This window comes from Panthera pardus, unplaced genomic scaffold (assembly GCF_024362965.1).
Source record: "Panthera pardus isolate Hobbes unplaced genomic scaffold, ASM2436296v1 HiC_scaffold_27, whole genome shotgun sequence".
Taxonomy (NCBI): Eukaryota; Metazoa; Chordata; class Mammalia; order Carnivora; family Felidae; genus Panthera; species Panthera pardus.
Window position 1 is genome coordinate 49,968,058 of NW_026526843.1, and position 14,714 is coordinate 49,982,771.

Genomic DNA, 14,714 nt, shown 5'->3' on the forward strand with positions numbered 1-14,714 from the left:
CCTCCCATCAAAATGAACAAAAGCAAGCCAACTCCAAGATATATTGTAAATACATTAGCAAAATACAGTGATAAAGAAGAAAAATCTTAAAAGCAGCAAGAAAAGTCCTTAAGTTTCAAGGGAAGACTGAAAAGGCCAGCTGGAGATTTCTCAAGAGAGACTTGGCAAGCCAGAGGGAGTGGCATGATATATTGAAAGTACTGAATGGGAAAAATCTGCAGCCAAGAATACTCTATCCAACAAAGCTATCATTCAGAATAGAAGGATAGATAAAGAGTTTCCCAGACAAGCAATAAACTAAAGGAGTGTGACCACTAAACCAGCCTCTGCAAGAAATATTAAAGGGGGCTCTTAGAGTACAAAGGAGACACTAAATGTAACAAAGAAAGGATCAGAGAAAATCTCGAGAAACAATGACAAAACAAGTAATAAAATGGCAATAAATACATATTTATCAATAATTACATTGAGTTTAAATGGACTAAATGCTAGTAATGAAAAGACACACGGTTACTGAATGGATGAAAAATAAGACCCATCTATGGGCTGCCTGGGTGCTTCAGTCAGTTAAGCATCTGACTTTTGATTTTGGTGAGACTGAGCCCTGTGTTGGGATCTGTGCTGACAGCATGGAAACTGCTTGGGATTCTCCCTCTCCCTCTCTCCCTGCTCTTCCCCTGCTCATGCACTCCCCTCCCCTCTTTCTCCCTCTTTCTGTCTCTCAAGATAAATAAATAAACTAAAAAAAGAAACAAACCCAAGATCCATCTCTGTGCTGCCTACAAGAGACACACTTTAGACCTAAAGATATATGCAATTGAAAGTGAGGGGATGGAGAAAAATTTATCATGCAAATGGACATCAAAAGAAAGCCAGAGTAGCAATACTTATATCAGACAAACTAGACTTGAAAATACAGACTGTAACAAGAGGTAAAGAAAGGCCTTATATCAAAATAAAGGAGCCAATCCAACAAGAGGATCTAACAATTGTAAATATTTATGCCCCCACCATGATAACATCTGAATATATAAAACAATTAATAACAAACATAAAGGAACTGATTGATAATAATAGAATAATAGTAGGGGACTTTAACTACCCACTTACATCAATGGTCAGATCATCTAAACAGAAAACCAACAAGGAAACAATGGCTTTGAATGACACAGTGGACCAGATTGAGTTAACAGAACATTTCAGAACATTCAGAACATTTCACCCTAAAGGAAAGAATATTCAATGGGAAAAGGACAGTTTCTTCAACAAATAGTGTTGGGAAAACTGGACAGGAAAATGCAAAAGAATGAAACTGCACCACTTTCTCATATCATGCACAAAAGTAAATTCTAAATTGATGAAAGACCTAATGTGAGACCTGAAACCATAAAAATCCTAGAGGAGAACACAGGCAGTAACCTCTTTGACATAACCCGTAGCAACTTCTTTCTAGATATATCTCCTGAGGCAAGGGAAACAAAAGCAGAAATAAGCTGTTGGGACTTCATCATGATAAAAAGCTTCTGCATAGCAAAGGAAATGAGAACCAAAACAAAAAGACAACTCACTGTATGGGAAATATATTTGCAAATTATATATCCAATAAGGGCTTAACATCCAAAATATGTAAAGAACTTTCATAACTCAATACCAAGAGAACAAAAAATCCAATTTAAAAATATGCAGAAGACATCAATAGACATTTTTCCAGAGAAGACATACAAATGGCTAACAGACAAATGAAAAGATACTCAATATCACTCATCATCAGGGAAATACAAATCAAAACTACAATGAGGTATCACCTAACACCTGTCAGAATGGCTAAAATCAAAAACACAAGAGACAACAGGTGTTGGAGAGGATGTGGAGAAAGGGGAACCCTGTTGCATTGATGGTGGGATTGCAAACTGTTGCAGCCATTCTGGAAAATAGTATGGAGGTTCCTCAACAAGTTAAAAATAGAACTACCCTATGGATCAGCAACTGCACTACTAGATATTCACCCAAAGAATACAAAAATACTAATTCGAAGGGATAAATATACCCTAATATTTATAGCATCATTATCTAAAATAGTCAAATTATGGAAACAGCCCAAGTTTACTTCAACTGATGAATGGATAAAGAAATAGTGGTATACATACACAATGTACTATTACTCAGCCATAAAAAAAGAATGAAATCTTGACATTTTTAAGGACACGGATGGGGCTAGAGAGTATTCTACGCAAAATAAGTCATTTGGAGAAAGACAAATACCGTATGATTTCACTCACATGTGAAATTTAATAAAGCAAACAAATGGGAAAAGGGAAAACAAAAAAAAGGGAGAGAGAGGCAAACCAAGAAACATCCTAACTGTAGACAACAAACTGATAGTTACCAGAGGGTAGGTGGGTAAGGGATGGGTTAAATAGGTGATGGGGATTAAGGAGCACACTTGTGATGAACACAGGGTATTGTATGGAAGTGTTAACTCACTAGGTTGTACTCCTGAAACTAATATTACACTGTATGTTGGGATGTCTGGGTGACTCAGTCGGTTAGGTGTCTGGCTCTTGGTTTTGGCTCAGATCATGACCTCACGGTCATGTGAGATCCAGCCCCACATCAGGCTCTACACTGACGGAGCCTGCTTGGGATTCTCTCTCTCCTTCTTCCTCTCTGCCCCTCCCCTGCTCTCTCTCTCTCAAAATAAATAAACTTAAAAAAAAATATTACACTGTATGCTAACTAACTGGAATTTAAGTAAAAACAAAACAAAACAAAACAAAAGAACCACCCCTCTTCTTTAAAAAAGCAACCTAGTGAATGGGAGAAAATATTTGCTAATGATATCTCCAATAAGAGGTTAATAGCCAAAAACTATAATGCAACACCAAAAACAACAATCCAATTTAAAAAAAATGTGCAGAGGAACTAAGTAGACATTTTTCCAAAGAACAAATACAGATGGGCCAACATACACATGAAAAGAGTTTCAACATCACTCATCATTAGGAAAATGGAAATCAAAACCACAATGAAATATCACCTCACAGCAGTCCAAATGACTAGTACCAACACCAAACCAAACCAAACTAAAACAAAACAAACCCACAAGAAATAAGTGTTGGCAAGGATGGGGAGAAATGGGAATCCTTATGCACCGTGGTGGCAGTGTAATTGGTGAACCACTGTGGAAAACACTATGGAGGTTCCTTAAAAATTAAAATAGAGGGGTGCCTGGGTGGCTCAGTTAAGTATCTGACTTTGCCTCGTGTCATGATCTTGCAATTCATGAGTTTAAGCCCTGTGTTGGATTCTGTGCTGACAGCTCAGAGCCTGGAGCCTGCTTCAGATTATGTGTTTCTCTCTCTCTTTCTCTGCCCCTCCTCTGCACACAGTCTGTCTCTCTCTCTCTCAAAAATAAACATTAATTAAAAAAAATTAAAATAGAAGTATCATATAATCCATTAATTCCAATACTGAATACCCCTCCTCAAATGATAACACTAATTTGAAAATAAATACATGGACCCCTATGTTTATTGCAGCATTATTTACAATAGCCAAGATATGGAAGCAACCAAGTATTAATTAATAGATGAATGGATAAAGAAGATGTGTTATATTTATACACATATATGATGGAATATTACTGAGTCATAAAAAAGAATGGTATCTTGCCATTTGTGACAACACATATGGACAGAGTGTATTATTAAGTGAAATACCATATTATTTCACTTAGATGTGGAATCTTAAAAACGAATGAGCAAGCAAACAAAAAACAAACAGGCTATTAAATACAAAGAACATAATGGTGGCTGCAATAGGGGAGGTTGGTCATGGGTTGGGCAAAACAGACAAAAGAGTCTATTAAGAGGTACAAACTTTCAATTATAAAATGAAAAAGTCACAACGATGAAAAATGCAGCATAGGGAATATGGTCAATAATATTGCAATAATGTATGGTGGGAGATGGTGACTATACTTATGGTGAGCAATTAATAATGTATATATTTGAAAAATCAATATGTTGTACATCTGAAACTAATACTGTATGTCAATTATACTGCAATAACAAAAGGGAGGGGGGAGAAACTAAATATAATCCCTAAAAAACTCTTAGAAAAACCAAAAAGCAAGAAACCTTTTTAGGGAGTTAGAATGAGCAATGCTAACAACAGAGAAACATGGCTCTAAGTCCTTACATTTGCAATGAAACTGTTCAACTGTCTATAGTCTTTTCTACAAATCTTTCCCAATTGGGGAAATAGTATGGATTAGATCAAAGTCCTCTGACAAGAAACATTCAAACTGAGGAATAGTACAGGAAAGGGAAGGGTAGCGATAGCTCCAAACTTCACTGGGAGGGTTCATGGAAGAGGACATCAGAGGACTTACCAGATATTCCTAACTCAGCTGGAGTCTTGGAAGCTTGAGCTTCCTTACTTATCCTGGTTAAAGTCACTCTATCTACTCAAGTCATTCCTGATATTCTCTGCTGAAGGTGTTTTTTTTTTTTTTTTCCCTCCTCTGTGCTATAGGCTATTTTGGGATTGGATGTAAATAGATAGATAGATGGATAGATAGATAGATAGATAGATAGATAGGGATAGATAGAGACAGATAGATATAGGTGCTCAATAGGAACTTCTTGGTTGAAAGGATTTTCTTTATTATGTTGAACAATCTAAAAATTTTGGGTTGGTTGATAAATAAGTTTCTTGATGAAGACACTAACCCTAAGTTTCACTGCATAATTTATTCATTTCTGCTAATGACTTTGACTTTTCAAGTTTCCTTTTCATGGCTTTTATTTCATACAAGATTTTAGGGAATTTCCAAGTTGAAAGAGGAAACAACATTTAGATCACCTGTGCAATGTTAGGAGCAGACTCAGCATTCAGAACTAGAAATAACTATAAAAGCGATCTAAATCAACTTCTTCATTTTTAGGTAAGAAAAATGAAACCAGAGAAGTGAACTGATTTTCAAACAAATGTGTACTTGGTTTCTTCACAGGAGCAGTATTCGAATCCACATCTCCTAATTTAATACTCTAACATTCCATGTGCCTTTTTCATTGTAGTAGTATTTTCCTACAATATTTTTAATCACATAATAATAAGACATCTAACACTGACCAGTAGAAATGATTCTATATCATAGACTGCACCATTTAGACATTTTTTAACTTTAGAGAGAGAGAATGAGCAGGGAAGAGGGGCAGAAGGAGAGAGAATCTTAAGCAGGCTCCATGCTCAGTGTGGAGCCCAATGCAGAGATCAATCCCATGACCCTGGGATCATGACCTAAGCTAAAATCAGGAGTCAGATGCTTAACCGACTGAGCTACCCAGATGTCCCATAGACATTTCTTACAGTTTCATTTTAATTGGTTTTTCTACCTAGAATGTTAAGCATCTAGCCACCAGAACTGCTCTTCTATGGAGCAAAAAAAAAAAATAATTAAAAATATATATATTTATAAAATATATACATATATATGTGTGTATATATATATATATATATATATATATATATATATATATATAAAATTTCAGGCACTATATTTTTTTTCAGGCACAATTCTCATACAAATGCTGTTTATAATATCCCAAATAATGCGTTTATATCCAAACTGCTTAATATCACACTGAGTCATCGCTACAGACATTTCTCATTCATAAGGAAGCATTTAAATGGTAAACTGGAGGGAATATCAGCTTGCATGAGAACTCAAAAAAGACTGTCTAGAATGATGCATTGGGGAGGATTTTGAGGTGATTTCTAATAGTAGAAAAATGCTGATCTACAGAGTTTAGAAACGTGGATTGTTTTCCTGGCTCTGCTTGGTGATGGACTCTCATTGGGGACACTCCATCTTTTAGTAGTAAAAAAAAAAAAAAAAAGATGAGGTTGGGATTGGAACTTCGTGGCTAAGCAACAGGTGCTGACTTAGTTATGGAAGGAACTTGCTGCAGTGGATTAGCAAGGTAAGGCCTGACTTTGCCTCCAACTTTCCTACCACATATAGTTTTAGAACTAAAGACAACAAAAGAAAAACAACAACGACAATATATATATGTATACGTATATGTATATATGCATTTATTTATATATATATATACGTATATATGTATGTGTGTGTGTATATATATATATATTTTTTTTTTTTTTTTTTTGAAAACTTGGACTGGAAAGATGGAAGAAAAATATTGCCCTTTATACACTGACATGATTCTACTGATCTACTACCAACAATATGCATGATTTCTAGTTATGTTTCTTTTTAAAAAAAATTTTTTTACATTTATTTATTTTTGAGAGACAGACTGAGACAAAGTGAGAGTGGGGGAGGGGGAGAGAAAGAGGGAGACACAGGATCTGAAGCAGGTTCCAGGCTCTGAGCTGTCATCCCAGAGCCCGACCCGGGGCTCGAACCCACAGACCATGAGATCATGACCCGAGCTGAAGTCGGACACTCAACTGACTGAGCCACCCAGGCACCCCTCTAGTTATGTTTCTTGTTGCCAAAATGTGTTCTAATTTTCCAGAGTCTTCCTGGTTCTCAAAAATATGTTCCTGATGAACTAATGAACTCAAACATGTGTGTGTTCAATATTTGGTTCATGTAGTTTGGACACAAACACAACCAAAATTGTTTCCAGGTTCTCTCCCTCTCCACCACAAACACACATATGCACAAATACACTGATAATTACTCTTATTTGCTGCGAAAATTTCAAGGTTTCATTTGGCTTAAGTCATTAGACAACACTTCCACTTCTTGCTGGTTATGATGTCAAAGCCAAGAGTAAATAGGCGGAACTATCAGAATAATGGATAAAGTTTCCTAAGTCGCCAGTATTTATTAAAATGGCCAATTTCAAATTGCATGTGAAACATAGTACTGCTCAGTAGAAATCTTAGAAAACAAACAAACAAACAATTATTCTAGCCTCCAGGTGGCCTGATTTGTCAAACAGACTTTTGGGGCCATTTTTAAATGTAAAAACTTCCCCTTAGACATGAAACATTGAGACTTTTCATAATGTCTCTGATCCTATGAAATGTGACAAGCTGAAGAAAATCTATCTAGTGCCTAAGTACAGTGATTGGCTTATAGACTGTATTCAGTAAATGCTAGCTTCTTTACAAGCCCTGTCATTCAGATAATGTATTTTTTCTAAGACACACAAAGCTAAAATACTTATGTGTAGAAATATATTCAGAGCCCCTTCACAAACAAAAGCTGTTGCTTCTTGTAGTGATTATATTGTTGACAATGTTATATACTTATTTTGTTTACTTATTTTCTATGCCCCAAGAATGCAGTGAATATTGCCTTTTATTTGCTGGATTAGGGGATTCCATGTGGCTAATGGAATTCCTGTTACATTCCTGTATTTTCTAAATTCTCTGGTCTATTTGAATTATTTTCCTCTCTTCATTGGTATTTTCTGTATCTATTAATTTATTACTCACAAACTTAATTAAATTACTGTTTACTGGTACTCCTTACAGATCATTAATGAAAATGTTAACTACATGTCTAGCTCTATCAAAATCTGAAACATAATAAGAGAACTTCTCCTATCCCATTATATTTTAGGTCTCATCCTAGAGTCATTCCACAGAAGTCCTATCCAATAAATATTGAGTTATTTTTCAATGATTTTTCAAAAAAAATGCTACATCAAAGTTTTCCATCACAGTTAATTATCAGTAAGGCAACATACATAAATGCATAATGTCAAGGTTATGCCAAGTGAGACAGCAGAAAGGATAATTTGTTCACAAAAAGTCATTTGAAGTTTTCAACATGGGCATACATCATTTTATTATTTGTAGTACCCTGCCACTTATGCAAGTATTCACATACTACAGAATATATATACATGGCCCATCCTCCTCAAAAAACACAGCAAACAATAACGTGTTGGGGTTAAAATCCAATTTGATCTTGACTGCTTGACTATGTGAGGCTCTATACAAATTCCAATTGAATGTTCAGAGTACAGATTCAATGTTTTTGCTGCATTCCCCCCAGTATAACAATATTAGCTACAATAAATGGGCACCAAAGGAGAACTCCATGATGATAACCTAGAAAATGCTTCTACTGGGCTCACATGGTGTCAGAGAGCTTCTCAGATGATAACAGTAAATCTTTTTAAATGGAGTTGAGAGCTGATCAATACTATTAAAGTCCTATACTTCTGGCTGCTGAATCACGTTGCTATCTTTAAACATTTTATTCAGCCATTTCTACTGGGTAAATTTGTTTCTCTAGTGCTAGTATTTAACTTTGTAAATGGAATTTTTAAGGAAATTCAAACAGTAAAGTTGTTTTCCCTATTGTTATGACCACATGTGAATATCATAAGAATAATTAGCTGAGGCACAGCATTAATGAATACTACATTTCTCTCACTCATCATAAATATTTATTGCTTATTTACTCTACACAAGGCCTGATGCGAGTTGTTGGGAATACAAAATTGGATTAGCCCACAGGTTTGTAATCTGTGGGGTAATTAACACATATGTATAGGTGCACCTAGCAAGCCACCACTTATTTAAATCTTCAATAACCACAGACAATGTTCTTTTAGACAGTTTATATCTTAAATGATAATTGCACATCTTGTGTAAGAACTGAATAGCTCAGTACAGAGTACATATTTGGCTGTTCATTCTCTCTCCAATTGGTAGCACCTGGTACAACATTTGGCACACAGTAGGAACGTCATAAATAGGTACTCAATGGAAAAACAGAACCTGCTAATTACTTTGATATACCACCTTCTTTTTATATCTTGGTGCCCAATAGAAAAGACAATGCAGAATTCAAGCAGGAGGATGGAGATGTTTTCAGATACTTTTAACAGTCATCATGTGGAAGAAGTTGTAGAATTAGTCTGTGTTGTATCAGAAAGTAGACAGGATCTATGGGTGGAAGTTACAGGAAAAGCAGATTTGGCTCAAATTCAGAACTCTCTGATAACTCCAGCTGCCCAAAATGTAGCTGGCTGCTTCAAGAGCTACTTAGGTCCTTGTTGTTTCTATAGGTACTAAGAGATCCAAACGACCACTTGTTAAAATTTCATACAAGGGATTCTAGAACTGGATTCAAGAAAATTTGTCAACTTCTATGTCATCGAGTGATGGAGAAACAGTAGAGCAGCCCGATTAAAGGTGCCACCTCCAGAATCCCACTATTCCCGCTCAAAATCAGCTTTGATACTTGTAGCTATGTAGCCTTGGGCAACTTAGCTCCTCTATACCAATTTTCTCATCATGTAAAATGAAGTTAATAGCATCTACATTAGTGTGGTTGTTAATAGGATTAAATAAGTACTCTCGTAAAACATTTAAAACAGTGTCTGGCAGGGGAGCATGGGTGGCTCAGTCGGTTAAGCGTCCAACTCTTGGTTTCAGCTCAGGTAATGACCTCACAGTTCATGAGTTCCAGTCCTGCATCGGGCTCTGTGCTGAGAGTGTGTAGCCTGCTTGGGATTCTCTCTCTACCACTTCCCTCAATCAAAATAAATAAATAATCTTAAAAAATAAATATAAAACAGTGTCTGGCATATAGCAAATGCTATGCAAATGCCTGCTAAAATAAATTACATTGATAGACTGTGTCTTAGTATCTATAAAGAGGTTTGATGTAGTTTCCCATGTTTTCTTATCTTAGTTTTTTACCTATTTTCCAATACCCTGGTCAGAATTCCTTGATTACATTCCTGCCAACTATGACACTTTTGCATGCCTCACTTGTGCCCCTGATTCCACCATGAATTTTATCACATTTGTTGTGTGTTTTTCCCTGCACAACACTGTGGGTTCCTTAATATAGGGACACTGCCTTACTATTTCTCTTTCGCATTTGTCTGAACAGTACCTGAATACATGGGAGGTGCCTGGTAATTTTGATTCTACTGAAAGTTACTCTACTTTGTGTTAATCATGAGAAAAACATGGGATTACACACTTTACCTGCAATTGATATTTACTGCATTGATTATTATAACCCTTTACAGTTTGGGGAGATAAGCATTAACCACTACTTCTAAAAGAGTAAATTCGAGCAAGAAATGAAAGTGATTTTCCTAAGATCACACGATTGAGAGATCTAGGCACAAATCTAAGTTTCATATTATTTACCAATAGGCTATATCACCTCAAAAGAAGTGACAATAGACCCTAGACATGAGTTTTTGTTAATAGAGTTATTTTTAGGTGGTCATAGAAATGTTACAAAAAACAGCATATCACTATAGCACAGTAAATTAAAAATAATGTATTAGGCAGAAGTGTTCCTTAGGATAGAACTTGGAAAACTTCTCTGTTGATTTGAACTTGAAAGAATTAAAAATAAGCTAGTACACACTGTTCTGGAAGTTGATGGAGTGTAAATAATATAAATGAAATGAAATTATTTGTAAACGAAATGAAATTACTCAAGCATGTGTAATAGCACAAATCAAGAATCAGTAAGTTGTTTTATTTTACAAACTAATAAAGGGGGTGACAGAAGAGTAGGCTACTTAAAATAACCTAGGGGGCTGCCAAGAACAACACTTCACAAATGAAAATTGGCAAGGAAACAGAACTTACATATTTTCTGTTGCAACTTGTTGGTTATGGTAAATTGCCAGGCCCAAAAGTGCTTGACATTTTCAGACTGCAATGGTTCATTTGGTAAATGGTTCTGAATGACATGCAAGTTCCTTTCATTGAGTGGTCTGAGAGCAGCAAGCCAACAGAGTACAAAGAACTCACTTACTCATTAGAGGGAAGACACCATTTTGAACCAGATCCTCCTAGGTGAGTAAACTATTTTGGGGGTCAAAGTTGGACGGTGTGGTCGTACATTAAATCTTTTAAGTCACATGGGTACTACTCTGTACAATGAGGTCGCCAAAAAATCAATGGGGTCTGGGTTCCTTAAAAGGGCTATGTATGTACACTCTCTAAGTTATACCCCAGGGAATATCTTATTCACTAAGCAGGAATTGACATGCCATGACATGACTTTTCCATTCCACTTAGTGAAAGCAAGTCCTAAGTTCATTCAATCACTGTTCCTGAGAACAAGTAGTTTTAGAAAGAATATCTCATGGCCAAATTTAGTTCTTGTCTGAGAACTTAAGAAGTTAATGGAACCTATTACTTGTTAGCAGTTCAACTGGGAGCTTGGCATGTTATATTTCTAGGGATTTCCATTTTTCATCTTGATGAGGGCACAAAGACCAAAACAAAACAAAACAAAACAAAACAAAAAACCTTTAGGCCACTGAAAAGGTCAGTGGTCAGAGACTACTTCTTAATAGTTTTTTCCTATAACCTAAGGTAGGCTAATTTTTTAAAAGAAAAAAATGCACATTTTAATGGATTAAAATATTATGCAAAAAGAATATGTAACAGATGGTAAAGCTGAGCAACATTTACCTCAATATCTTACTTGGATCCAGCTGACACACCCCATTACATTTCATATGTAGCATTCTTATTATTGATAACTTGGAAACTCTTTACAGATTCTTAATGTGTACAAAGTCAGTTGTGACAATTGATAATTGGAGAGTTACTTTATATTACAAATCAACTCTATGCACAGTCTAAGTGGCAGCATCCTGTGTAAGAAAATCATTTCCTTTCTCTGTGCACATTTCCAGTGCAACATATTTCTTGGTTTAATAGCAGGTATTATAAAGCTTTTTCTTGTAGATTAGCTGTATGTTGCAACTTCAAAATAAGCAGTTTTTTCTATGCCATAGAAATTTTAACCACAGTAAAAGATGTTTCAAAAATAAGTTGTGCTACACTTCAAAAAAAAATCAACAAAAATCACATGTCCTGTACATCATTTTGGCTTCAGAGAGTTACCTTGTCATTTGTGACAAATACAGCAAAGAGCAGTTACTTCTCTTTATAAAGTAAAAACAGATTAGGCAACTAAAAACACACATTGATCAAACAAAAATTTCCTACCGAGAGTCAAAAAATAAAAACTATATTTATCATGTTATAATTTTGACAATATTTTGTTTCACACTTTACTAAAATAACACAAGTTAAGATGTGAGATACTTTACCTGGATAAAGAGTTGATGTGCTATGTTGATTTCTAAATTTTCTCTTTTCTCCCACTCCACTTTACAAATTAGATAATAGCATAGAATTACATAAATGGAGAACTTACAATATATCCAACCACCAAAGAATCATTTGTTTGGAGGTAGACAGCATAGCTGCCTTATATTAGACATTGTTCTAGATGTTCTGGTAGTGTTCCAGTAAAGATGATGAGTCACAGCTCTAACTGTCAGGCATAGCACACAAAGATAATACTGTCCAAACCAAGAATGAAACATACACTTGCAAAGTCCATCATCACAATAAATGCTGGCAACAGATCCTTATGAGACAAAATAATTTGTATAAAACAAAGACAAAAACAAAATAGCCAGTATTGGTTCTTCCAAAGTTGTGGGCAAAATTCTTATTTTTTTAAATCAAAAGAATGTATTATTATACAGAAATTCTTTTGGGGCAAGTACTATGACTTATTCTCCATGAGATCTCTAGCACCTAGCTTAACATAAATGCTAACTCATTTAGAGGACTGGTTAGTTAAAACTCAGTCCAGTAGCAATAATAATCTCATTCAACACCTAGATTGGTACACTTATGTTCCAACTCCTTATCCTGGCCTACAAGGACCTACATGATCTATTTCCTACCTGTTTCTTGGCATTCATCTTCCATTCATTTCCTCTTTGTTAACCACATACCAGCCACCATGGCCTTTTTATGTTCCTTAAACAAACTAAGCTTATTTCCATTTTCACAACTTTGAACAAGCTATTACCCCTACCCAAAATGCTTTTACCCAGATTTTTGCATGGCTGGAACCTTTGTATATGTTAGGCCTTGGTTGAAATGTAACCTAGACAAAAAGATCTTTTCATCCCTCCCAATCTAAAGTAGCACCCAGTCACTACCACTACTTTCCTTCAGTAGTACTTAGGACAACTGAATCTCCAATCCTCTGTCCAGCTCCACCTCAAGTAAAATTTAAATTCCATGAAAACGGGGACACTGTCTGTCTTATTAATCTCTCTCCCAGAAGGTCCCAAAATGGTGTTTGTTGCATAGGAAATATTTGACTTTCTAAAGTGATATTCCTGTTTTCTGTGTCTCCCTGTTTTAGTCATTCTGCATGCCATTGGCAGATGGGTCTTATTAAAGTACCACTCCTCTCTAGGCATGCCATGCCCCAACTTTTTGTAAGGGGAGTAGAATATGTTTTGAATGAGCCTCTCATCTACACTACTGTCAACTGCCTCCAGCTTTGATGTTCTTCCTTTGTACTGATCTGGATTAATGAGGAACTAGAACAAAAATAATGGCAGAATAATAGTTGCAGAAATTAAGAGCAATAACATGGGTAGCATACATTTACTATAGAGAGTAAAGTCATTTCTAAAGAGACAGAAGATTAGGGGCACCTGGCTGGCTCAGTTGGTTAAGCGTCTGGATTTGGCTCTGGTCATGATCTCACGGTTTGTGAGTTTGAGATTCACATTGGGCCCTGTGCTGACAGCTCAGAGCCTGAAGCCTGCTTTAGATTCTGTGTCTCCCTCTCTCTTTGCCCATTTATGCTTCAATAAAATGCCTTTAAATGAGTGAGGTGTTCAGTTTGTGTGTCTATATATGTGTATTTCTGTGAGACACAGATGCACATAGACGGAAAAAGAGAAAGTTAAGACACAGCCATACATACACTTATTCACACACAGGGGCTATCATCTATGTCACAAGAACACCAATGTGACATTGTTAAAGCAAATAATGAAATAAAGTTTCAGACCTAAGGTAAGATAGAGAAATATAATACTGTATCACCAGGATGAATACTTCTAAAGCACTTCAAAGGACCTGATAATCCAAGATCATTAAGATATAATTATATTACAGTTGAAACATTCTGTTTATAGAGGCAGATAAGAGTATAGTTACTGCGGTTAATAAAATGCCTAGCATATGGCTGGTTCTCAATATAATGCTGAACTTCAGAACGCTATTTCTCCATCACCCACCCCCAGAATGGGGTATGATTCCAGTATTTAAATGGTTAATGCTCATACCTGGAAATCTTGGATACCTATAAAGGAATATATGCTAATGGAATTCCAGATAATTGAGATTTCACTGAATACTTGTTCAAAGCATTTCATAGCCTTTAAAGTAAAGGATTCTCAAAACATGAAATGAATGCCTCATGGCAATTATTTGTGAGTTAACTAACAACTTAATGGGGACATTTTGATTGATGTGGAAATACAGAGTCAGCTACAATAGAAGAAAACAAATCGAGGGGAGGAGCCACGATGGCGGAACAGCATGGAAGCTTTTTGGGTGTCTCGTGTCCCTGAAATACAGCCAGACCAACACTAAACCATCCTACACACCTAGAAAACTGATTGGAAGATTAACACAACAACCTACACAACCTGAACCACAGAATTCAGCAGGTATGTGACACGGAGAGCTAAACTTGGGGAGTAAGAAGCCCGAAAGGTACGGAACTTTTGTGGGCAGAGAGAGGAGGGAGACTGGTGGGGGGGAGCATATGGGAAAAGCACCCCTCGCCAAAAGAAGCTGGAGAGCAAGTGGAAAATTGGAAACAGCTGCAGGGACTAAACTAA

General features: G+C 36.0%; 1 protein-coding gene across 1 annotated transcript in view; it reads right to left on the bottom strand.

Moving 5' to 3' along the window:
- The window catches only part of DIAPH2 (diaphanous related formin 2), a 986,776-nt gene that overhangs the window by 340,904 nt on the left and 631,158 nt on the right, over positions 1-14,714 (bottom strand). The gene's annotated exons all lie outside the window — the stretch shown is intronic.